We start from the raw sequence: 27,124 nt of genomic DNA on the forward strand, positions 1-27,124 counted from the left end.
CTGGAAAGGTAGGGCGACCGCGTATGGCAACCAAAGAGGGCAACGCACAGCTAGTGCAGCAGGTGATCCGACAGGGGCCTCGGGTTTCCGTTCGCCATGTTGCAGCTGCGGTCCAAATGACTCAAAGCTCCACGTATCTTCTCATGCGCCAGAGTTCACACCTCTATCCATACAAAATTCAAACGTGGCAACCCCTCAACGCTGCTACCATTGCTGCACGAGAGACATTCGCTAACGATATAGTGCACAGGATTGAACGGCGATATGCATGTGGGCAGCATTTGGTTTACTGACGAAGCTTATTTTTACCTAAACGGCTTCGTCAAACAGAACTGACGCATATGGAGAACCGAAAAGCCCCATGTTGCAGTCCCATCGTCCCTACATCCTCAAAAAGTACTGGTCTGGGCCGCCATTTCTTCCAAAGGAATCATTGGCCCATTTTTCAGATCCGAAACGATTACTGCATCACGCTATCTGGACATTCTTCGTGAATTTCTGGCGGTACAAACTGCCTTAGACTACACTGCGAACACCTCGTGGTTTATGCAAGATGGTGACCGGCCACATCGCACGGCCGACGTCATTAATTTCCTGAATGAATATTTCGATGATCATTTGATTGCTTTGGGCTATCCGAAACGTACAGGAGGCGGCGTGGATTGGCCTCCCTATTCGCCAGACATGAACCCCTGTGATTTCTTTCTGTGGGGACACTTGAAAGACCAGGTGTACCGCCAGAATCCAGAAACAATTTAACAGCTGAAGCAGTACATCTCATCTGCATGTGAAGCCATTCCGTCAGACACGTTGTAAAAGGTTTCGGGTAATTTCATTCAGAGACTACGCCATATTATTGCTACGCATGGTGGCTATGTGGAAAATATCGTACTATGGAGTTTCCCAGACCGCAGCGCTATCTGTTGACAATTGTAACCACTAATTTCGAAAGTTTGTCTGCCTGAAAATGTACTGTTGTCCCAAGCATATTGCAACAAACGGTTTATTTCTATCGCTGCTCGTTTAGTTTGTACTGCCGTTTCAAATATACCGGTCAGTTTTGAAACACCCTGTACTTCCGCCGCAGCACAGAAACAATACCTTGCAAAGGAATAGAACACTGTCATCTCCGGTAATCTGCAGGCGTCCTTGGCAGCTCTATCAGCTTGTTCATTCCCCTTATGTCCACATGCCATGGCACCCAGCAAAAGGACACTTGCTTGCCCTGTCGGAGGATGTACAGTTGGTCGTAAATCAGCTGTTCCAACTTCTCCGCTGGGTACAGGTTCTGCAGTGACTAATGCGCTCATTGAGTCAGAGCAAATTAGAAAGTTTTTTAGAAAGTTTTTGCCCCGAGTACACCGTATCTGCTCCAATGCCTTCAGGATCGCGTTAAGTTCTGCGGAGAAAACAGTGTATTCCTGGGGAAGGCGAATCCTGATGACACGTTCGGGGAACACTACTGAGCAGCCAAGAAAATCCCCCTGTTGGGATCCATCAGTGTGTACTACTGTAAAATCATGATGCCTATCTAAAATGTTAAAAAATAAAGACTTGAAAGTAGAATCTGATGTACTGTCTTCAGTCTGCGCCCCTGGAGGAGCCAAGGTGGGTAGCTCCAACCTTGACATGAAACATTAAAACCGGCCACACCAATCTCTAAAACGCAATCCTTCGCACGAATCCCATAGGGCCTTGTTGCTCGTTGCCGATTGCAAAAAAGCCTTTCCAGTGGAGGCTGAGCAACAGTGTGGTATGCAGGCGTGTATGGTGTGGATAATGTTTGATAGGCCTGGCGCACCATTAGTAGACGCCGCCGGAGGTGAAGTGGCGGTTCACCTGCCTCTGCACACAGGCTCGGTATGGGGCTCGTTCTGAACGCCCCAGTGGCCAGCCGAATCCCCTCATGGTGCACCACATACAACAGCTTCAATAAGTGGGTCTTGCAGACGCATACACCGTGCATCCATAATCAAGCCGGGACCGCACGAAGGCTCTGTAAAACCGGAGCAGCAAGCCCTGTCTGCTCCCCATGTGAGGTGCCTAAGACATTTTAAAATAGACAGCGCCTTAAGAGACCGTCTTCAGTTCCTTAATGGGTGGCAGCCACGTAAGCTTAGAATCAAAAGTGAGGCTCAGAAACTTCACCGTGTCTTTAAAATTCAGAAGAGTGTCCCTCATACTCAACTCAGGCAAGTCAAAAATGGAACAACGGTTAAAAAGAACACACCGACTTATCAGTTGGAAACTTAAAACCACTCTTCTGTGCCCATTTATCCAAACGTCGGAGAGTGAGTTGCAACTGACGAGTCGTCGTTGCAAGGCTTGACGAGCAAAATACAGAGAAATCGTCCACAAACAAGGAACACTGCATAGGACTTTTCACAACAGACGTGATACTATTAATAGCAATAGCAAAGACCGTCACACTTAAAACACTACCTTGAGGGACACCGTTCGCTTGTTCAAAGCGACTAGACAGCACGTCTCCGACTCGGTACCGAAAATAACGTGGCGACAGGAAGGACCGAATAAAATTGGGAAGACATCCACGAAAACCCCATTCGTGGAGCTGCCTCATAAGATGCCTTCAAGTAGTGTATGCCTTTTTATTGTAAAAAAATATTCAACAGGTGATGCTGGCGCAGGAAAGCCTGTTGTACGGCCGCCTCCAGGAGGGCCAGGTTATCAAAGGTGGAGCGATACCCCCTGAACCCACACTGAAAGCAACTAAGGAGTTGTCTGGATTCTAACATCCAGACAAGGCGGCGGTTGACCATCCGCTCCAAGGTCTTTCCCACGCAGCTAGTGAGGGCAACATTACGGTAACTACCCGGCCACGTGCGGTCTTTCCCAGGTTTTAAAAGAGCAATTGAAATTGCTTCACTCCACGAGTCGGGGAAGTGACTGGACATCCAAACTAGATTAAAAAGTCGGGGAGGATTTCTTTATTTCTCCCTGTGAGGTGCCGCAGCATGCTATTGTGGATTATATCCTGACCAGGGGATATATCACGAGCCCCACACAATACAGAATCCAGTTCCCACATGGAAAACGGGCAGTTTTACTCTTCCGTATTGGGTGAGCGGAAGTCAAAACTGCTCCTCTCAGCAGCCACTCTGTGGGGCTGGAAAGCTGGATTCTGACTGGCGGTTGCAGTAATAGCTGCAAAATGAGCCGCCGTAGACTAGGCAATGTCTTTTGGGGTCGTTTGGAGAGTACCATTCCACATTATAGCAGCCATAGGGCACCTCCCACCTCTCCCAGAAATTCTCCTGATGGTCTCCCATACAATGGAACTTTGTGTAGAACGATTAATGGTGTTAAGGCACTGCTGCCACGACCTCTTCTTGCTCTCTCGTATAATCCGACGACACTTTGTCCTCGCCACCCGAAAAGCTGCAAGGTTCTCTACAGTTGGCCAGCATTTGAACCTACGCAGAGCTGCCCGCCTAGCCCTGATTGCACAGCGGCATTTGTCGCTCCACCAAGGGACAGGCTGCCGCTTCGGTTGTCCCGTGAACTGTGGGATGGACGCTTCACTGGCGCGGTGGATCACTTCAGTAATATGATCCACCCATTCCTGGACACTGACCCGATGTTCAAACTGGGCGAGTAGTCTATACAGTGCCCAGTTGGCTCTACCGAGCACCCATCGAGGCGGTTTCCTTTCCGGTTCCACTGCATGTGGCAAGTGAATCCGGATGGGGAAGTGATCGCTGCCATGTAAGTCATCAACCACTTCCCATGCAGCAATGTGGGCGATGGCTGGAGAGCAAAGCGATAGATCAATGGCAGAGAACGACCCAGTTGCAATGCAAAAATGCGTGCTTTGACCTGTATTTAGCAAATAGGCACTGGTATACAGAGGAGGCCTCCATTGCTCTACCCCTGGGGCAAGTACTCACAGAGCCCCAAAGCATATTGTGTGCATTAAAATCACCACAGAGGATGAAAGGATGGGGGAGCTGTGTAAGAAGATCACTGAGAGCCTCTTCGTCAAGCACATCATGTGGGGGCAGGTAAAGCGAACATACTTTCAGCATATGGCGCACATGTACTAATATTGCAACTGCCTGTATATCCGTAGTGAGGGAGAGGCGAGGAGTGGCAGTCGGTGTTGAAGATACCTACTTCTCCTCTAGCTCTGTCCACTCAGGTCGTCCTTTTTGTGGAGGACATAACCAAGTAGCTCTGGGGTTTATGTTTCACTGAAATTTGTCACACACACACACACACACACACACACACACACACACACACACACACACACACACACACATATATCCTGAATCAATAGACGTAGTTCCTCCACATGTGTCCTGAACCCTTGCAGTTTCCATTGTAGTATGGGAGCCATCACGGTGGTTGTATTTTCTGCCTCTCTTTCCGCCGAGGTGGGGAGACTGCAGCGGGTGGAGGCTCAGTCTTGGGGCGAGATGATTGCCCAATATTCTCAGACCCCATTAGCTCTGGGGAAGAGTGATGAAGCGTCTAGCGGGACCACATTAACATGATCCGAGGGTTTACCAGCCGATTTAATCTGTTGGTGCTGCTTCACATGTGCTTTCCTTTGTTTAGAGGGCTTTTCTGGAACCGGAGCTGGGGTGTTTATGACCATGCTGGGCTTTGGAACAGCCTCAGCAATCTGAGATGCCTGGGGCTCTTCAATGTTAGCTACTATACCTTTCTCTGCTGTTCTAGGAGGGGCTACAGGCTCTGATACAGTTGCTGCCTTGCAAGTGCACTGACATGTGCACGTGTTCGTGCCAACACTAACAACCTCCGTCTGTGTAGATGCATCGACCTTAAAAGGCGGCTTCTGAACAATGGAAGCCAAGGACGTAACGAATGTGGGGGGCTGCATGGTCTTAAAAATCTTTGGCTTCACTGTAGGGGATACGCTTAGTTTTTGTTTCTTTTATTTTACGTTCTCTAGGAAGATTCTACAGTCCCTACTCCAAACAGGGTGGCTTTCAGAACAGTTTATAAATCTGACAGGCGACGAACAGTCAATTCCGTCATGGGCAGCCTTACTAAAGTTGCTACACATCGCTTCTCCCTTACACCCTAGAGTTGTATGCCCAAAACGCTGGCACTTAAAACAGCGCATTAGGTTTGGGACATAAGACCGGACGTTTAGTCGAAGGAATCCTGCCTTGACGTGTTCTGGGAGTTTGGGGGTATTTAAAGTAAGAATGAAGCAGTGATTTCACCAGGTTACCATCCACCCTTTTCGTGATGTTCTGAACGTCAACAACTCCCTCCTGAGCCCACTCACTAATTCTTCTACAGGAATGTCAACGAGATCCCTACAGGTAACAACACCCTTACTGGAGTTCAGGGTGCTGTGAAGCTCTGTATTGATAGTGTATTCCCAAGCTTTTAGCTGTCTGAAGGTTGACTGCTTGCTGAGCAGTTTATGTTTCAACAAGCAGTGTCCCATTCCGTAAACGCTTCACTGATTTTAAAGTCCCAGCTATTCCTTCTAGACCCTTTTGGATATAGAATGGCGAAACCTTTTCAAAGGAACCCTCTTTCCTTTTTATAATTAAAAACACATTCTGGTTTTCAGTATGTGCTCTGTTACTCTGAACTGCAGTACGTTTGCTGACGCCGGAGTCAGGAGGACTGGCTAACCTAGCCCTCTTGTTGGATTGGGCGGTAGTGCCTACCAGCGGTCCACCCATCCCACTGGCCAGCGAAAAATTAGACTGAGGAGAAGAGGAAGAATTCGTGGTATTCATGGTCGTCCCACGAGCTGCTAGGGAAACTTACGTCCATCCAGACAGAGTCCCGCATGCCTGGATAAGCCTTCTACAACTGAGGTGCGGCAGGTTCCCCAGAGGTTGCCCACTAGCGACTGTTTCACCTCAACAGCCATGCATTTTATCGGCGCGCAGCACACCTTAAGATTGAAGGTTTTTTTTTATAGAGGTATGTACCGTCCTCGCGATCCAGGCAACCAAGCCAAGAACCCCGGTCCCTGAGACAACGTTCCACCGTTGCGCCACACGGTGGTCGCTGAAGCATGCCCAGAGCTTACGGTATCAGGAGACTGGCGGCGCACACCAGTCCACAGCTCGAGAACCCCGGGGTAGCCAAGCCCGTACCCAGCTAACGAATGCTGAGCCCCCTGACGGATCCAGTTAAAAATGGTGCAGGTGGCTGAGCAATAATTTGCATCATGTCTGCCCTGGTAACGGCAGACGATGGAGTGTAAACGGTACAAATGGAAAATGTAAAAGTGGGGAGACTAATGCGGACGGCAACTGCCTGCAGGCTGGTGTGCAATGTGATGGGATCATAGTAGATATCATCCCGGACCAACAACATGAGCCAGAATACACGCCACAGGGGTAGGTCAAAACTAACAGAGGTGTAGCGTGCCAAGGCAGTGTGATCGCATGGGTGTAGCTTCGTTTCCTGGAGGGCGACGACGAGCGGACGGTGCAGACGGAGCAGCAATTTCAAGTCCTCTCGGTTGGAGCGAATGCTGCGAATATTCCAGTGAATAAGTGCCATCGTGAGAAGATGCAAGAAGGGGCCATCTCGAAGGCCGCTGAGGGCACGGCTTCGAGCGAGCACTGCCGCCACTAGCAGGAGGCGGACAGTCATCGTCCATTTGTTCTGTAGGTTCATCGGCCATCTTGTTAAGATAGCCGGGAGGGGGAGCTTCCTTCGCTGGTTAACAGCCAGACGTTCGGCTACCAGCGGTGCGGCCAGGCGAAACGGATGACGGCTTGGGGGCGGCAACCGCTGGGTGGCGCAGGAGAAGAAATGCGCCGTGGCGGGGAAGGAGAACTGTGCTTCCTATGAGCCTTCTTGGAAGGTCGTTTTGTGAAAGTATTGGTCGATGGCTGAGAGTTCGAGGTACGGAGGTGGTCTGCACGAGACGGTTCCTTCTTGAAGGCCCGTGCATCTGACTTCTGGGTCTGCGTCCTGGCAGAAGCTGATAAAGGTGCTTGTGTCGGAGGGGCGACGGGAGGAAGAGGAGACGTCGACCGGACGATCTTAGCACTGGCCGAACGGACGACCGTAGTGCTGAAGGTCAGATCGCATGTCTGCGTCGCCACCTCCCTAATAGTCCGAGGAGAGGCGAGGACAGTACTGTATTTCCCCGCTGGAAGCAGCGTGGGCTTCCTACTAGCAAATAGCTTGCGAGCAGCCGAGGTGGACACTTCCTCTTTGACCGGAATTTCTTAGATACAGCGTTCTTCCTTGTAGATGGGACAGTCGCGTGAGGACGCTGCATTATCACCCTGACAGTTCACACAACGAGGAGACGGAGGTGGACAGTCACCCTCATGGGCATCCCTGCCACAAGTCACATGTAGCCGCATTGGAACAAGACTGGCGAGTGTGATTAAAACGCTGACACTGGTAGCAGCGCGTAGGTGTCGGGACATAGGGGCGAACAGAAAACCTCAGAGCCCGCTTTGATGCACGACAGCAGCTGAACACACTCAAAGGTCAAGAGACGTGTATGGATCGGTACAAAGTCATTGTTGACCTTTTTCATGACCCTATGGACAGCCGTCACGCCCTGCTCAGCGAGGAAAGAATCTCGTCGTCAGTCAATCCGTCGAGTGCTCTGGTCTATACCATACCACACCACACCACGAGACGAATTTAAAGTGCGGTGAGCCTCCACCTGGACTCAGAACGTGTCCGGGAGTGTGGCCCGAAGCAGTTTTTGTGCCTGAAAGGCGCTCTCAGTTTCTAGTAACAAGGTACCGTTACGCAACCTGGTACAAGACTTGACCGATGCGGCTATGGCATCTACGCCCTTCTGGATAACTAAAGGGTTGACAGAGGAAAAATCCTTTCTGTCCCCAGATCGAGAAACTACGAGGAACTGTGTGGCAGGCGGTAGTACTTTTGTCACTGGTGGATGGTCAAGTTTCCGTTTGTGGGCAAAAGTCGAGAGAGAAGAGGAAGAGAAATCCATTGCGGAGAAATCCCCGTGATTGCCAGCGTCTCCGATGGCGCGCTCCTTCCTCGTGGGGACCCTCTCAGAGGGCACTCCCGCCTTAGGTGATTGTTCACACCTCAGGTCACACCTCCCGAGAAACGGACGGAGGGACCAATCGGCATGGTCGGAAGGTGTCAGCTCAGGTAATCACCCCTCCCTGGGCCTGGCCTTTACCAGGGGGTACGTGCGTGTCTTGTCTACCCAGAGCGGGAAATTACGCATTACCCCGTCACCGGCTATGCGTATGAACGCGTGGGTCGGCCTACAGCATGCACAGGGACGAGGGACGAAGGAAGAAGAAGAGGCGAGGAGGAGGAGGCAAGAAGAAGAAGGCAAAGGAAAGTAAGTAAGACATTGAGATGGAGAAGAACAAAGAAAGGAACCAACTATAGGAAGGAAGAAACCAAAAGTGAACAAACCAAAATGACCGCAAATATAGGTCGTAGAACCGTCCGTCTCTGGAAGCAGGCACTAAATACCCCCTTGGGTAGGAGGGACTCCTTTTAGTCGCCTCTTACGACAGGCAGGATTACCTCGGCCTATTCTAACCCCCGGACCCGGGGGGGGGGGGGGGACAGAGCACTGAAAGACCTGAGTCGAAACAAGGCCCCAGGAGTAGATAATATTCCATTAGAACTACTGACAGCCTTGGGAGAGCCAGTCCTGACAAAACTACCATCTGGTGAGCAAGATATATGAGTCAGGCGAAATACCCTCAAGCTTCAAGAATATTATAATAACACCAATCCCAAAGAAAGCAGGTTGACAGATGTGAAGATTACCCAACTATCAGTTTAATAAGCCACAGCTGCAAAATACTAACACGAATTCCTTACACGAATGGAAAAACTGGTAGAAGCCGACTTCGGGGAAAATCAGTTTGGATTCCGTATAAATGTTGGAACACTTGAGGCAATAGTGACCTTACGACTTATCTTAGAAAATAGATTAAGGAAAGGCAAACCTACGTTTCTAGCATTTGGAGACTTGGAGAAAGCTTTTGACAATGTTGACTGGAATACTCTCAAATTCTGAAGGTGGCAGGTGTAAAATACAGGGAGCGAAGGGCTATTTACAATTTGTACAGAAATCAGACGGCAGTTATGAGTCGAAGGGTATGAAAGGGAAGCAGTGGTTGGGAAGGGAGTTGGACAGGGTTGTAGCCTATCCCCGATGTTATTTATCTGTATATTGATCAAGTAGTTGAGAAAACAGAATAAAAATTTGGAGTAGGTATTAAAATCCAAGGAGAAGGAATAAAATCTTTGAGGTTCGCCGATTACATTGTAATTCAGTCAGACTGATCTAAGGACCTGGAAGAGCAGTTGAACGGAATGGACAGTGTCTTGAAAGGAGGGCATAAGATGAACACCAACAGAAGCAAAACGAGGATAATGGAATGTAGTCTGATTAAGTAGGGTGTCGCCAAAGAAACTGCATTACTGCCTTACCTGCCGGCCTTTCGTGACAGTTTTGTCAAAGTCGAGCAACTACATCGAAGGTTAAGTTACATCCCTTAAAATTCTTAAAAGGGAAAGAAGTGTTCTGTTCGAATGGTTTGTAGATATTCAGTCCCGTACCATGTGCCACTGTAGGCAGATTTCGAATAAATGTCATACGTTCACAGCCTGGTGGATCCACCGCATCACTTAATCCAGGCGAGGAATTACATTATTAAATGCTGCTTGTGGTTTCTGTAGTGGTTAATCGTGTTCCATGAGCTTATCGGTTCTGTTTCGAGACAGAGGACACGTTTAAATTCAGTACATTTATTGCTACTTTTGCTTCAGCAGCTTTTCACACGAACACCGAGTTAAGGCTGTGTATCACTCCTATGCAACAGTTTATTTTACCATAAAACAAGCACTTATTAATGCGAAGTTCTCTGTACATGCGTGAATAGTCTAAATTTCTGTGGTAGTTTTTTGAACAATTTCCAAAGAATTATCTGTTCGCCACTTTCTACTTGTTAGTCAATAACAAGCAACGATCAGGTCAACTGAGTCATATCGCCACACACAGCATTTAGATCAACCTACGAGTCATGTGGAACAATTTACGGACACTGGTGTGTCCCAAAACTATTTGGTGTATCAACATTTAACTGATTCTCGCTAATTTCTACGTGGAGTTTTGATTTGGACATATCGAGAGAGAAGTGTCATCGTACATTAAATGGAGCTATGTTGCTTTACAAACGAGAGATCATCGCATATAATTTGGTCTAGGCGCCAAAGGTGGGTGTTTGCTATGTTTATTACATAGCGTGGCCTGCAGCATCCACCGATTTGTTACATTTATCTGTACGGGAAATCAGCAGCAGACATTTAAGTAGATGTTTGGCAACTGCTTGCAGTGGAGTGCGGTAATCAATTGGGTTATCTGAATGTGCTGTTCAACCGCAATCTAGCAGAAGGGGGTAGGACGAACGCTGCCCTGAGTTTTTATGACTTCCGAGCGACCGGCACTCACTAGGCTGATATGTAGGAATAACGTATCCCGCCAACCGCTAAGGGAGCGGATGAAAGCTGCACCTGCTGGAATCCAGGAAAGGTGATGTTTTCGTTCCCAGGTTTCCTGTCCGCCAAGGCACCAGTCCTTGCAAACGAAAACTTTCTGTATCAAACTTCCTCTGAAGGAAGGGCTGCTCAGGATGTTAGCGTACACTAGCTAACGCCGGCAGTCTGGAGAAAATTCGATACAACCTATCGAAGGAAGGAACGTTGTCCTCAACAGAGTTCAGTGACCATAAGCTCAGGTAACGAGAGGGTGGAGAACAAAATCTGTCGTGCTCGTGTCCAAGGTGCCACCAAAGAATTTGCCTGCAGAGACTAAGAGGCATCACAGAAATCAAATCTGGATGGGCGCACAAGGGATTCGAAGCGTCGTCCTCCGAAATGCGAGGCCAGTGTGCTAACGACTGCCCTACCTCGCACAGCCAATCTTACCACATATTGGATTCTTGGCTACTGTTCAGTATTTCATTAGACTGGCTTTTTCTTTTTATTCTGATTTTTCTTTGAGAGAAGCAGCATGCTGAGTCATAAAAACATCGAAATGATATTAAAATTTTACACAATTTCATTTTAACTACGTGGTCGGTAATTTGCAGCAGAACACACGAATTTAATTGGGGCGCTTTGCAATATGAGGTCACGCGAGTATTAGCGATAGACGTAGCAATGTATGCTTTAGATGCATTGTCACAACCTATGCCGAGGCGAATGTACTAGTTTACTCATATCGCACTATACTGCACATAGGGCAGCCAAATCTAGAGAAGTCCATTTTTAATATTTACGGCTCTTGAATGTTTTACTAAGAAAGGTCTGATGAACTGATGGGTGTTCCCGTTCTGGTTTAACACCAACCACAGCGAACCATACGAGTAGTATTACTTATTTTACGTGATGAAGGGGACCTCTGCAAAATATACGTTTTAAGTAATTTAACTTTCGCTTTTATGGCAATTGCTCCAAGTTTACCTTAATGATTGGCCATATGTATTTGAAGCGGTTCCTTGACAAAAGTTCATTTTCATCATTTTCCACCACAGAGAATCCCATGACTTGTTTTATAAAATTCGTGAAAAGTGTCTGCCAATGTGCGCTAATAGATCACCAGTAGTTACCCGACCGTAGCATTTGCTTAACAGTCTGAATTTCTCATTTGCTTAATGCTGAGTAATCTTTAAATGTAGCAGTGCTTTTGATAAGTTGCCAATTTATTTCCGTAAAAAGAGCATACCTTACATAACATTAACAATGATAAATGTTTTTTACACGCTCGAGCCATAATTTTTGATGGCTGATTATTTATACCATGTTTGACGTTCACCAACTGGTGGGATCGAAAATTTTACTATTGACTACATCCTGTAATGATTTAATGTTTCAGATTTAAGGTTTTTGAAAATTCAAACACACACACACACACACACACACACACACACACACACACACACACACACACTATTCGCCTAACGCCAAAGCAGACGCGTAGATGCCTGCCACCAACAAAACGCAGTTAAGAAGCGAAACCAACATCATTCATTACCTGCAGAAGCCCAAGAAGTCTGCAGAAATTACATCCACTGCCGCGGCAAAATCTGTACGGAGGTTTGTTCAAACAGCGTCATCATCTGATATTCTGCAGTCATTGTAGTTGTCTTCTCCACTCTGTGCTGCCTCACCACCTGGAATTGAGGGCTGGTAGGGGCGTTGAATCCCATTGCCTGGCACTGTCTACTCGAATTGTTGAGCGGCACGAGAGACATTTGTGGTACTGGTTCGATGCTGAAACGCGACTTCGAGCAACCGCAATGCGAAGGCGGTGCGCGCTGCGAATCGCGACGGGAGGGCGATATCATCGACAGTTCGCACTGAAATGGCGCTGTTCTAGAGCGTCCCTGCTGAGAGAACGAACTGCGCGAATGATCGCGGAGCGAAGGCGATTTCCGCACTGAACGACACTGGCAGCACGAATTCCGCCCTGAATCCGCCTGGGACAGTGCTCTCCACGGCGAATCGCACTGGCAGCACGATTTCCGAATAGGGCTGCACTGAAGGATGGAATCTCTCAGTGTTGATGACAGTGGACTGCAAGCGGCTGAATGCTGCATCTTAGATATCCTGTGGGGCTGACCAGTTGACTCCTGCCGATATGAACCTGGAAATATCGTACTTTTTTAATGGTCGATTCCAATATAACAAATAAGTAATTTTAAGACATTGTCACTGTGCATATTTATGTTACGCCTATCTGCCTACTTATCAAGAAACGGAAGGCATTTTAGGAACACCACATTTTCGTTCGACCCGGACTATTTTATTACACTATCACATACTCGCGAAAACAAACGAGAACGCTGATCAATGTAAAGACCGAGTCCAAAGTTTTTGTGTAAGTCACACTAAGCCACACCAAGCCATATTTCTGATATGCACGCCCGTTACTTTATTTTCGGTGTTACTTAGCTATCACACTAAAACTACTAAGGAGCTGCCTAGCCTCCGCCAATAATTTTTAATGCTGGCCCATACATGCAAATCCTGGATTCGATATTTTTAGCTCCATGATCATTTTCAAATTTCCTGTAATACAGCCACTTAGTAACTTCGCCTACGGCATCAAAATTATCCTTGACTCGCAGTAGTGAGTATCAGGGCCCTGACATTTATGAGTGAACTAAAGTTTTCTGGAAACTATGGAACGAAGTTACGATGTTGCTGAACAATCCAAGCTTATGGGAAAATCCTAACGCTGTGTCTTTAACAGCAGTTTTAATTTATTGTCAGGTTACCTCAAGGTAACAGCATCTAAGTAGCTGCTAGGGTTTATCATTTCTACTCCGTTACAGCAGCAACCGTAATTTTGTATTCACAGGAGTTTATTTAACGCCACTTGTCAACAAGGCATATATTCGAATGCCCGAGAAATTTTACGTCACAGTTACGCGGCTAAGGCTGAGTCTCTTTAGTAATCACTGCAGTCATTTTTGGTGGAAACTCGTTCGATACGATTGTGACACTCGCGTCTGAGTAGTAATGCCCATTCGAAGTGAGAAGTGCTCTCCGTTTTAATGAAAGTGAGAAGCGTGCCATAGTATCTTTTTTTACATTCCACCTTATGAAAATCGAACTAAGCATCTCAGTTGTTCATACCTGAGACTGAGTCCTCAGTATTCCCCAAGTACGTGCGAATATACCTTTCTGTATCTTTTTAATACTGCCACAAAAATGTTAAGCATTACTACAACAATTCATTATGTAACGTGTCAGTGCAGTGCTGTCACCATTTGTCTTTTAGTTAACATAGAGTCTAATAGCAGGAGGACCGCTTTTTAAGTGAATCTTCTCATTACATACACATGAAGTAGCACCACTATGTATGACAAAGACTAGTCCACTCCTTATGGATCCTTTGGACTGCCGAAGTTTGTTCACCAGTAACAACATACTTTGTATCAACGTTAAGTACACTTTTGTTGCAATATTGGTAGTGATCCTGCACCCCTTTGTTTCACATCTATAAGTATAATAACTAATCCCCAAACTTTCGTTCGGATTTGTTTCCAGATGCTGTACCTTCTAAGTCGCCGTGATACCCTATGCATCTATTCGAAGTAGGTATTTGCACAAGAAATTCCTGACCGTCTAGATGCCACCTTACATTAACAACAGACAATCACCAATTCAGAATAATTTATTAACCCTAGGACTCACTCTGGGGTCATAGTTGATCCCACTCATCTGTACTATGGATAAAATAGTATTTCTATTTCTTGTAAAAAATCCTGAATTTTATGACTTACCACACAGTATTTTAGTTCCCCCACAAAAATTTCTAGAGCGCTTGACGCAACATTTAAATCAATAATCAACAAAAAGTACTGTTGGGGTCAATTATGACCCCAGATTATATGTAACATTCATAGAATGTATATATTATAAACTATCAGTCTCTTAGGTATTTTGAGTTGGTAACACTGAATTCGGGTGTTATTCAAAACTAACCTCAAACTGGAAGTTCGTTTGTACGTTTGCGTTGTGTAATTTCAGAATGGATGGAATACGTTTTGCTCCTGGCTATAGTGTAGAACAAGCTATGGAAGACTTATTTCGTAGCAGTAGTGATTCAGAAGGTAGTGACGCCGAAGATGATGGAACAGAGACACAGTTAGACCAAATTGATGAAATTTGTTTACATGAATTAGAAGAAAATGATATTCTTGCTGAAAATGATGACAGTGGAGAAGATGAAAGTGCAGTACTGGTAAGCAGGAGTCGTGATATTGCATGGAGTACAAAAGAACCATCAATTCGTAGATTTCCAATCCGCAACATAAGATTTGCAGCAGGTATTCCTAGTACAGTTAGTGTTAGCTCAGCTGTTGACTGTTTCAGACAGTTTAGTAATAAACAATTGCTAGATATAATAGTTCTGTTCACAAATCAACGAGGAAATGAAAGTGTCTGGAAAATTAGTTGACTGGCGTGCTAGAGACAGATGCGAGCTTCTTTTATTTTTAGGCTTGCTGATTATCATGGCCTACATAAGAGCCGGCGGAAACCTATTGAATTTTGGGACTCTGAATATGGCACTATTCCGTGCTATGTCGAGGAGGCGATATCAGGACATTGTGCGTTCACTTCGTTTTGACGACCGCATCAGAAGACTTTAAAGGAAATAAGGCTGAAGCTGTACAGGAAATCTTTGTTTGCCGTGCAATGTCAAACATTTATACCTTCCAGCAACATTACTGTTGATGAACATCTTTGCGTATACAGAGGTCGGTGCAGTGTCAAGGCCTATATTCCTTTAAAGCCAGGAAAGTATGGCATCAAGATATGGTGTGCAGTAGACTGTGAACATGGTTATCTGACAAATCTTCAAATGTACACTGGAAGGCGTGGTGATGTGAGAGAAGTGGATCAAGGCAAGAGAGTGGTCTTAGATGTGGTGCGTCATCTGGCTGGCAGTTGTAGGAATATTACCACTGTCAATTTTTTCACGAGTTATGACCTTGGCCAAGAATTGTTGAAAATGAAGTTGACACTTGTAGGTACTCTACGTTCTACAAGAAAAGAAGTCCCAAAAGAGTTTCTGCCTTCGAAAACTAGGGAAGAATGCACTACCAGCTTTGCATACAGTGGTAAAACCCTATTAGTTTCGCATGTTCCAAAAAGAAATAAGGCTGTGCTACTCCTGTCAACACAACATCAATCATTTGAAGTGCCAAAGGAAACAACTTGAAACCAAAACCATAAGTAGTGTTGTATTACAACAACAAAATCAGGTGTAGATATGCTAGATCAAATGAGCTCGTACTATTCTCTGAAAAAGAGTACAAAACGTTGGCCATTAGTATTTTATGATACTGTCGATCTAGCTGCACTCAGTGCCTACAGACTCTTTTTCTAATGAAGTTAGCCAAAGAAATGGCAAAGCCCCAAGTGGCACGTCGTTTGAGTTTACCACAGGCAAGGAACAAGCACAATCAAAATATCCACGGGTGTACTGCCGGTCTATAGTGTCCAACGGGCACAATATTTCGGCGATCAAACATGTCGCCAGTATCAAAAGGTGTGGATTTGATCTGTTGGACAATGGACATCCGGACGTAATACCCGACAATCAGAAAGGAAAGCGAGGCAGATGCTGCATTTGCCCCCGATCAAAGGACACAAAATACAGTTCAACATGCAAAAAGAGTAACAAATTTATTTACAAGGAACATTTTGAAATATGTAACTACTCGCAAAATATGTGCAGATGACTATGGTACGGATTTCGGTTAGAATTATGTTTCCTGTTGAGTTGTTCACATTTTCTGTAAATTTGAAGCCATTGTGAAACAAATGACTCAGTAATATTGTAACTTCTGATATGTAATTACTCTGTCATACGTAATTTAATTCTACTATGTACATACCTGTTAAAAAAGCTGTGAAATATGTCTAAATAAATAAAATGTAAACAAACAGTAGTAAACGACAGTACGTTCTCTGAATGATTAGTACACACAGTCAATTATATATTGATTTGAGTCATGTATGACCCCAGATGGGAAATTTTAGAGTGAGTCCTAGGGTTAATTATGCTATCGCGAAATTTACAGAGTGATGTACCGACCAGTGTGTGCCCTGTGTTACTGAATTTTAGTGTTACTTTATTACACAGTTATTTACTACCGAGTAGCTTTAGCAATGATGAAGCATGCTGGGAAGATTAAATTATCTAGGGAAGTGACTTAGTAGTGTTCTGAAGGATGTATGCTGTCTTCAGGTGCATCAGCCTCCAGCTAAGTCGAGTGTCTTGTGTTTAAGTGTTGAAGGCATCACCAACTTTTAGAAACGTTACCCAGAAGTGAAGCTAAAATGCGATTTTTGAAAAACAAATATTTTGTGGCTATTTATGCATTCCATCAGTCTGCCTACTTAGCTATTTCAGAGCAGTGCTCATTTTTTTTTTCCACGGCACATCATTATTCTCTAAGCTTTGTAACACCATTGGGCAGCAGAATGTCCAATTTTGTATAATCACCAAGTTGGAACTATGTCGCTTAAGCACAAAACATTTATTTATATTTATATTTATTTATATTTATTTATATTTATTTATATTTATTTATATTTATTTATATTTATTTATATTTATTTATATTTATTTATATTTATTTATATTTATATTTATTTATATTTATTTATATTTATATTTATTTATATTTATATTTATATTTATATTTATTTATATTTATATTTATTTATATTTATTTATATTTATATTTATTTATATTTATATTTATATTTATATTTATTTATATTTATATTTATTTATATTTATATTTATTTATATTTATTTATATTTATTTATATTTATATTTATTTATATTTATATTTATTTATATTTATATTTATATTTATATTTATATTTATATTTATATTTATTTATATTTATATTTATATTTATATTTATATTTATATTTATATTTATATTTATTTATATTTATATTTATATTTATTTATATTTATATTTATTTATATTTATATTTATATTTATATTTATTTATATTTATATTTATTTATATTTATATTTATTTATATTTATATTTATTTATATTTATATTTATATTTATATTTATATTTATATTTATATTTATATTTATATTTATATTTATATTTATATTTATATTTATATTTATATTTATATTTATATTTATATTTATATTTATATTTATATTTATATTTATATTTATATTTATATTTATATTTATATTTATATTTATATTTATATTTATATTTATATTTATATTTATATTTATATTTATATTTATTTATATTTATATTTATATTTATTTATTTATATTTATTTATATTTAGTCCTGTATTAGAAAAGAAAATTTTCTACATGGTAGTATTAATGTTGAAAAGTAAGTAGTCTTGTGCAACTAGTGCCTAATTTCTTTCATGATCGAGAATAGGTAAGTTTATGAAGATGATGTGCTTATCCTAGTTCGAACTACTCAAAATTATCTTTTCTGTCATTGAAGTTTAATTATTGAACTTGGAGCAATTTCCATTTGAAGTGGTTGGGCTAGCAGACAACGATGATACTTTTCCCTTCCATACTTTCTGGACAGGCCTAAAGTCTAGATTAACCATTCATCCTGTGCAATCTTTTGTACTAACGGTCGCTTTCTAGGTTTGTCAATACCATGTACTTTTAAGAGATATGCAATACGTGGTTCAACTATTGAGCTTTCCTGACTAACTTTAAGAAACCCTTACTTCTGTCACAGCCTTTAAGTAACTACGATAGGAAAGTGATAGCTGCTTCAGTATAGTAACATATTTAAGCCTCTGTATCCAAATGCCAATGAATTGCTAAGCTAGCATTATATATATTATTGCTTCGCAGGAGTTAGGTTTGAGGGAAATAATTTGGAACTGGCAGATTACCCCAACGTTTATAGAAGTCGATGCTGGAATGTTAATGTTTAGACACTGCTCTAAGGTCGAAGGCTGGAGAACGTTTTCGGGGAGAATAAAGCTGACAATTCACAATATTCACAATTTTTGAAGCACTTCGTCATGTTTGTGATCATGGCAGGATTTCACTGATGGAGGGTTATCCACAGAAAAATTTTGCTTTCCGTCACACTGCTGCTGCTGCCGCCGTCTTCGTTTAACTTTGTAGGTACTGGCTGTTTCAGAGCAACACTTTTTGGAAAAAAATACGTACACTTATTTTGGACGAGATGCTAGGGACATACCATCAAGTAAATGAGTAAAGCTACATCTTCCATGGTAATTATTTGCAGCGGATGGAAAATTAAGGCACAGTATCTTTCGCCGAAGTCTACGACACTGATTTATCGCGTTTATACTCTTACTACTCGTTGTGGAATAGTAAACGTTAAAAATTCAGCCTTACCAGAACTTTTCGTAGTCCGCATTTAAAGATGGAACAACTTGGCTGTTATTCCATAATATGGCAGGCTATCAACACTGCTTAAAAAAGCCAGTTGGACATAATATGAAGAGATTGTCAAGTATTAAGAGACCACGGATAAGTTATTATGGACTCATCCAAGCAATGGTGTCATCTGTTTCGCATGTTTGGTTTCACAAATTCCTTTAAAGGGCATTTTCTGCTACGGCAAGCAGATCAAAGCCTTGCTCTTGACAGTGATACCTAATGAAGATCACATACTTGATTTTAAGACTTCACCGTCTAAACCACCACACAATTCACTCCAGTGTTCCTATGGTGTGCCAATATTTTAATGAATTTACAAGCAGAAAAATCATTAATAACACAGAAAATATAACCAATCACTGAATTTAACATCACAAAGTAGTTGTTAAATGAAACATTTTACATTAACTTTTAGAAAGCATGAAAGAATCTGTCCTGATATTTGGACAGAATTAGTCAAACGTAAATACACTTACGATTAAAGTAACCAGTTGATCACCTCTGTGAAACAGTATGAAACAGGCTTTTTTCTCTATTCAGAAACGTTTCAACCAAGAAAGCCAACCAAAGCTTGGTGTTTTGAATTTACAAATTTGACTAAGAATTTTGCATGTGCTCGTGTGCCGCGTTTTTTGTTTCAAAAGAAATTTGTTCTAATTACATATTACTTAAGTTGAAGACTACTTAATTTTAACTGTTCTCGGAGTTCAGTAAACAATGTATAGACGTTTTAACTCTCGATACAACTTCCAAGATTGTGGTAACTAATTTGAGACCGTTGTATTGTGAACTATCACAGCATTCAATACTATCAACTGGAGATTTCCACGTTTCTGTGTATCTCAGACAGTAGCAGGCAGGTAGTCAATTCGGCGGCGTAATCACGTCACAGCACACGCGTTAAGGCTTTCTTTTCTGAATGGCGATGGCTGAACACAGCCGACTCCACAACAGTTCCATGCATCGCGACAGGAGATGGGAAACAAATCTTGTACAACAAACTGCACTGCAACACCCAAAATGTTGCTTTCACAATCACAGAATGTTTTAGATATGCGAAAGGACCGTCATAACCGACAAAGCCGTTATTGGTGAATTGTACAGAAGACGACAGCTGATTTAGTGTTGAGCCGTGAAACAATCTGTTACTAGACAGTGGAGCCGTCTGGTAGCTATATACATATCTGGAGTAGCCGTCAAGTTTTTTTTTAAATTCCTATGTTAATTGAGTTACTGCGTATTTCGAGAACGTAGAAGCTACGATAATATGGAAATAACATTACAGGCTAAGTTGTCACTATCTACATTCATTTCGATATTTCTTAATATTTAGCACAATCGCCAACTACGTCGATAGTGTTTCATGGACCTGAATAGCATCGTGCACTGAGGCTACATCTTATTCCAGCAGTGACTACGGGAAATACTGGCCCTGTAACAGACTTCTGTCCTCACAGAAGTCTCCCTGCAGACATCACGAACGCTGGTCTCCATCTGGGGCCAGGTAGGAGGTGTGTCAATGAATGGCATCCGTAACTGCGTGTGTAAACGTGCAGCTATGAAGCACTGAATTATTCACGAATACAAACACTTCCTGCTCAAGACGGTGGCAGCAGCTCCCAACCCTGTAATGCGACGCGCTGTGACGTACGCAGCACAGTCTGAATCGTGGGCCTCTCGTTCCAGGTGATTACTCCCCTTGCAATACGCGACACCTTGAGACGCATGGCGTCACCAAGCAATAGAGACTTACAATGCACGTGAATCAGTGCCACAATAACCAAGTCTATTCGAGGGCACTCATTACTGGAACATCACAATAACTCTTGACAAATTATTAAGGGGATTGATAATATTTCAGACAAAATATCAGTAAGAATTTCATACAGTTTATGTACCCTGCTACGTTTGGGCTGTTTCACCTTCACGTTCTATCTTAACGAACATACCAACATATGGCATTCTCAGATGCCAGAGGAAGGTAGTGTAAAATACGCAAGTATCGACCCATTTCACAATGAAGTTTCATAAATGTTGAAGGTAAAAATTTAGAATGGCGTAGCCTTAGCGCAAGCTGAAATTCGTAGTTGGTTTGGCGGGTTTCTCTAGAACATGCCATTCACTGTTCTACCCGCTCTGTATTAAGATTCCGGAGTAATTGCTCACTTACCGAGAATTTTATGATCAGTGATGCACTCTGCTTTTGAAATTGTAAAATTCGTTTAGAGGCACAAACTGTCTTTGGAGGCATCAACAGTAATTCGTTTTCCAAGTGCGCCTTGTGAGTGGGGACAGATTCCTACTGCCGTTTCACAGTGTTTAATAGACTACTTGTGTCCTTTCTGTTTATGTACGACTTCTATTAGGGAAGTCTTTTCCCTCCTGATTCTCTAACTGTAATAGCAACAAATACAAGGCACAGAACTACACAAAGAATGAATTGTCTGCCACTGAGTTGTTCGCAATGTAGACTTAACTTGCCCATTCAGTTCTGTGCAGTGAGGACCATCATTAGCAGCGTAGTATGGGGTAAAGGAAATTAGTAAGAGAATCGAAATGTGTGTATTCTTACCAGATATAGATAGATTATTGCACTTAAACCTGTATTACCGTTATTTGCTCTACGTGTAATAGCTGATTTTAGTATGTTGGCTTACTCTGCGCAATTAGGGATTAAGTGCCTCTGAGTTTTGCAATGTTACGCGTTACTCATCCTTTATGTAGCCCATTAAGCAAATAACGTATCAGCGACTTTTCCAGTAACAGGAGCCATAAACGTTAGGGGCAAATAGCGACGACTATTACACGAAAATTAGATTATACAGGCACAACGCCGTCAGCCTCTTTAGGGAAGTTCTGGCAGACAAAAACGCATCAAAGTATCAATTTTCCTTGGTTGACATTACTTACCTCATTTCGCATCTAGTATCAGTATAGTGCTAGATCAACATTATTGTTAACATTTTAAGCGTAGGTTTTAACTTCACTAAAACATTACCGTAATGGTAACCTACTAATAGTCTCATACGGAATTCTGCATATCCGTAGAACAGCAAAGTATACAACGCAGAACGTACTTCAATCTTTTTATTGCGTCACCAGCACTAAATAGATGGCTCAACACCACTTAACTGTGCGCTCGTTCTACATCCCTGTTCATTTACTGTACCGAGCAACACCACTGCTCCGTTATCAGTAACCTCATTTCTGTTACTATTGACAAAATTAATGCTTACTAATGCGATGCATTTGCACATGCTGAGCAGAAAGGCAGTGAAAATATATTCATAGCTACAACCTCCGACAGAGGCACACTACGTCACTTCTACATAGTGGGGTTGTCTAGGTCAAGTGCCATATGACGAAGGCGATGTTTTAAATTCCTTTACACGAAGTGGTTTTGCAGGAGTTGGCGGTAGGTTGTGTGTTCCTTAATATAGTAACGGCCCATGTCTTACTCAACCAAGCTCCGGTAATCACATAGTGACTTATGTCAAACGCGGAGAAACAAACTTGCGCGTTTGCAGAAACGAACCACGATTAAAAACCAAATCAGCATTGCTACACTGCGTCTTATCACCGTGTTGCTACCCGAAAATCAAGGGAAACAGCCTTCTCTGAAGTATTACCGATCAATAATAGAATTTTAACACTATTTAAACTTTTAGATACTAAGTTCCCTGGGTGTTCCCGCCCTGCCAGTGGCCCTAAATTGTTTCCTAGAATTCAATCTATCATTTACCGTCCTATAATACCTAACGAAGACTCTCCAGGCTCCCTCAGGTACGTTTTATATATAGTGATACACGTTCCTCAGTTGCAAATTACCAGGGAATTGCTTTATACGGAATATTTTATGGGGTTGCCAAATCTGAAATGGAAAAAGTGGAAAGCCATCTCGTTGATTTTTCTATTTGTCTTCTGTCCAATTTAAATTTATTTAAATAACTTAAATAATCTCCAACCGAAGAAGTAGACAGCTCTTCTAGGGAATAGCGGTGAAGGACATTTTAAACGGCAACCACACGCTAATAGCTATGTGCAAGCCAGATGGGACACGCAGTTTCCCAGTGTTTGAACAGTTTAAGAAAACGAGTTAGTTATGATTGATTCTACTTCGGATGTAAGATTATGCGCCCCACGGAAGCTGTTGTGTTTACTACAGAAACCAGTTGCAGTGTTGGAAGAACGGAAGCCCTTCCTTGAACTATCTCTTCCTAATACAAAAAGATTTGCAGAGTTCGTTAGAAAGCAAATAAGGTCTTTTACCAACAAAAGGCTCTAATGAATGAATAGCGTTATCTTTCTGGGATAACGTGAATGAAAATTAGAGGAATATCTGTATTCCTGGAGACAACGTCCTCCGAAATGCTTCTGTTAGCAAGAAGTAGAGCTAATCGTTTCGGCATCTATTATCACATTAACTACCATGTATTCGTAAGTATTTGTCTAGGAAACAGTTCACCGAAGCTGCTTGGTTTGGGCACCGGGAGCAGCAAAAATTTCCCATCCGCGAAAATGCTGCGTAGATGTGTACATGCTAACCACGGCAATTAGAAAGCAGTGTCAGTATCTGAAATATTTTCATGTCCTCAGTGCCCGTTCCATTGGAGAATGGAGATCGCTTATTGGTTCCACCTAACGCGGTCTTTGGCCTCTTCTAGCCGGAGATGAAATACAGGTAGCGCAAGTGCTTCTAATTAGTTGACCATTACTACATATGGACCAAAATCCCATTAATACAATTTATGACAATATAAGCAGAAACTAATCAGCTTACGTGGTACAGCTGATCTAGTCTGAAACGTTCTTTTAACGATTTTCTCCCCACATAGCTAGGAAAGGATTGTGGCTGTAACGATTGATTTCTGAACACTTCATGGAGGTAATGAAAATACTGATAAATCAGTTCACAAGAAACTAGTGTTCATATTAATCTTAAAATTGTGTATGCATTAAAACAGTCAACTAACTAACGTTACTAGTGCTCTAACTGGAATAGTTGCTAAAGGCCGTAGTATACGTAAACGCTAGTTTTCTACCACATGAAGTTCGTGAAACGTTTGAAGCCTCAGCTCTTTTCTGAATAGTCATGCTATCCGAGCTGCTTCACGATATTTGTCGGCTCCGCCAACAACCAATCTTCCACCTTTGTACAACCTCTACCCCAGACTGCGATAACTACACCACGTCCTACATTCTAAACACAAGCGAAATTAATGTTTATGTCTGGTCTATTCACTCTCATATGTCTTAAAAACAATATCAAGTTTACTGTTATTTGAAAGTTTAGTGAGAATGCTCCAACGTTGCAACCTAGTTTCTCGAATTTAAATCCAGTTAAGTCAACGAGACAGCTAAATCAACGAAGAAAAATTAACTGTATTACAGTTAGTGGAAAACTTCAGTTGGCACTGTGTCCGAGAACTACGGCACAAATTTGTAACTCCAACTGTAGATACCATCAGTTCCACTGAACACCGCCTGTCGGAAAATTAACAGGTTAATATGACGAGCAGAACAGCAAGCGCCGCTTTGGATCCTTCCATTGTGATCTGTCATTACGCTACAGGGGATTCTAATTTAATTTGCATTTAAGTAGGATTAAAAAGTGATTAAGCGAATCATTTACGGAACAGTTACGACTTAATGTACGAGTTTGGTGACTCAACAACAGTGACCTTAATGTGGGTATTACAGTGATTTGGGTAACGTTAATTCATATTTACTTACTCTACGGTTACAGTAACTACGCGTCCATATGTCTGGTACAACCGAAAAAAAAGTATAGTCCTGGCCAGATGAGTTTATTTACGGTCCCTTAAAAATCACTGCCAACGAAGCAGAACAAGCCAAGAAATTCTAACTATCAAATCTTTTTCTAGAACAGACCCCCGTTAGTTGCTTGTAACTCAAAAATAACACCTGTATTTTATTGCCTTTATGGAATGGTATTACTGCAGGCCCTCTTGCTGCATGCCATGCAAAAATTACGTCTTCACGAAGTACAGAAAACAATGAAACCTGAAAAACTACACTGCTTTACTTTCACATCATAATCTGCAGCTTCAATCAAACTTGGAAATAGACACTACAGCGACGCTTTCCATTTCACGACCTAGGAACAACAACATATATACTGCTTAATTTAAAATGCCTTTGAAATCTTTCAAGGTTGTCTTAATACAGGGCTTCCTCTTCTTACTAGGATTCGCAGCAATCATTGAAGGAACAAAAACCAGTTTCCATGATTGTTACTATAATATTCCACACTACATTAAGATTTCGTTAAATTGAACGCTGTTTTACCTCTGGTATTAAAATAAGTGTATGTTGGTTAAACATTTAAGCTACGCTACTTAATTTTCTGCATAACAGTTGGTACATCATGATACGTAATGTACGCTTGCAATTCATTTTTTCATTTAATGCTCGTTCAAATAATCCACGCAATTACCATGTATCAGCGTGAAGGGCAACATTTCCATCGTTAACCAAAATAGAGAGATTAGTGGGGGAAATAACGCCGTCACTTAATGAGATACAAGTTTGTCCCCGTCGCATTCCAAAGGAATTACACAGCCTTAAAATGAACAGCGAAAACTTTCTACCTGGAATAACATTTCACCCATTTTCCTGTAAATAGGACTTACCAATACAAGAACTAACTTCCTCACAAGTAAGACGAGTCTCCAACTCCGCCTCTGCAGCAACTGACAACGTCTGCCTTGTTGACTAAATGAAGGTATTGCCAAAGATTACCTTAAGGAGATGCCCTTGAGGCAAAGTTTATAGTCTATCTTTTCGACACACCTGCTTTCATAGTTTAGTTTATCTTAGGGACCATGATCTAATTCGTAATTACAAACAACGTAACTACTGACAAACGTACGTAAGTCAGATTACTTATTACTTCTGTATTACGGACTCGATAATATTTATCACAACCACACTTATATACCAAGTTCCCATCAAAAGATTTTAAAAAGTCACAGGGAATTTCAGGAAAGGTGTAAAGCTTTAAAAAATCCATACAGTATTTCAGATTATTTACAGAAGTCATTGTGACATTATTTCTTATAAAGTATAGTCTTCTTTCTACCGATAGGTGATGACAGCTGTGCTTCCGGCCCAGAGGTGTTAGTAGGGCCAACCGACCGACCGAAAAATTGAACGTGTGTACGCTATTTGATCGACTGGCCTACCGACGGACGTTCCTTAACCACCCGCTCCACGCAACAAAGTGTAGTGTGTGTAGATCTGTCGTGCCAATCGCCCGACAAAAATTCATCTTCTGTGCCTACGCGCGTGATTAAATGGCTGTTCTACTATAGGCCTACAGTACATGACAAGGTGTGAGGCGGATGAAACTTGTAGGACAGAATTTCTGGAGAAATTTAAAGACTGCAGATATTTGTGTGACATGTCACGAGAGGAGTATAACAGGAGCTTAACAATGTAGATGCAAGATATCAAGCACATTTTTATAATTTTGTAGCGCATCCATAAACGTTTCGTGTGGCACATAGAGAGAATTGAAGTCCGTTGATCTTCTGTATTTCTATTTCTACGTTTTATTTCCGATACTTATCAAAAACTAAATTTAGAAAGCGAAATATCGACATTCAATGGACATTAATTATAAAACATACTTGCTTCTCTGTTATAAGTGTTAAAAAAAGTCCAGCCTATTCAAAGTCCTCTACTAAGAGGAGCAAAGTGTGGCATTTAATTACAGCTCGAACAGTTGTTAAATGCTTCATTACTTATATATCTGTAGTTCTATTTATTAGATGATGTGCAATGCGACTGTGTGGTCTTTCTTCTCCGAATCCGAAATGCATTCCTTAAACTTACAGGTCATCTTTTATGCTACATACAAAAATAAATTGGTTACGTTTACATGAATGTCTGTTTTATTTATTTTGTTTAGCATGACATATTTCCTCAATGTACTAGAAATCATGTTGCAGGTTTCAGGAATCACTTTAGTTAATAATGTGGGGATATGGCTCTGAGCACTGTGGGACTTATCATCTATGGTCATCAGTCCCCTAGAAACTTAGAACTACTTAAACCTAACTAACCTAAGGACAGCCGGCCGCGGTGGTCTCGCGGTTCTAGGCGCGCAGTCCGGAACCGTGCGACTGCTACGGTCGCAGGTTCGAA

At 42.2% G+C, this 27,124-nt stretch overlaps 1 long non-coding RNA gene across 1 annotated transcript in view; it reads right to left on the reverse strand.

The window, feature by feature from the left end:
• Nucleotides 1-25,834, reverse strand: part of LOC126298795 (uncharacterized) — a 38,309-nt gene extending 12,475 nt beyond the window's left edge. The window contains exons 1-2 of the long non-coding RNA XR_007552681.1: nt 25,609-25,834; nt 12,032-12,643 (exon numbers count right to left, since the gene is read on the reverse strand). This is a non-coding gene — a long non-coding RNA (uncharacterized LOC126298795). The remainder of the gene's footprint in view (nt 1-12,031; nt 12,644-25,608) is intronic.
• Between the last annotated feature and the right edge of the window lie 1,290 nt (nt 25,835-27,124).

The sequence above is a fragment of the Schistocerca gregaria genome, chromosome X, assembly GCF_023897955.1.
Source record: "Schistocerca gregaria isolate iqSchGreg1 chromosome X, iqSchGreg1.2, whole genome shotgun sequence".
NCBI lineage: Eukaryota > Metazoa > Arthropoda > Insecta > Orthoptera > Acrididae > Schistocerca > Schistocerca gregaria.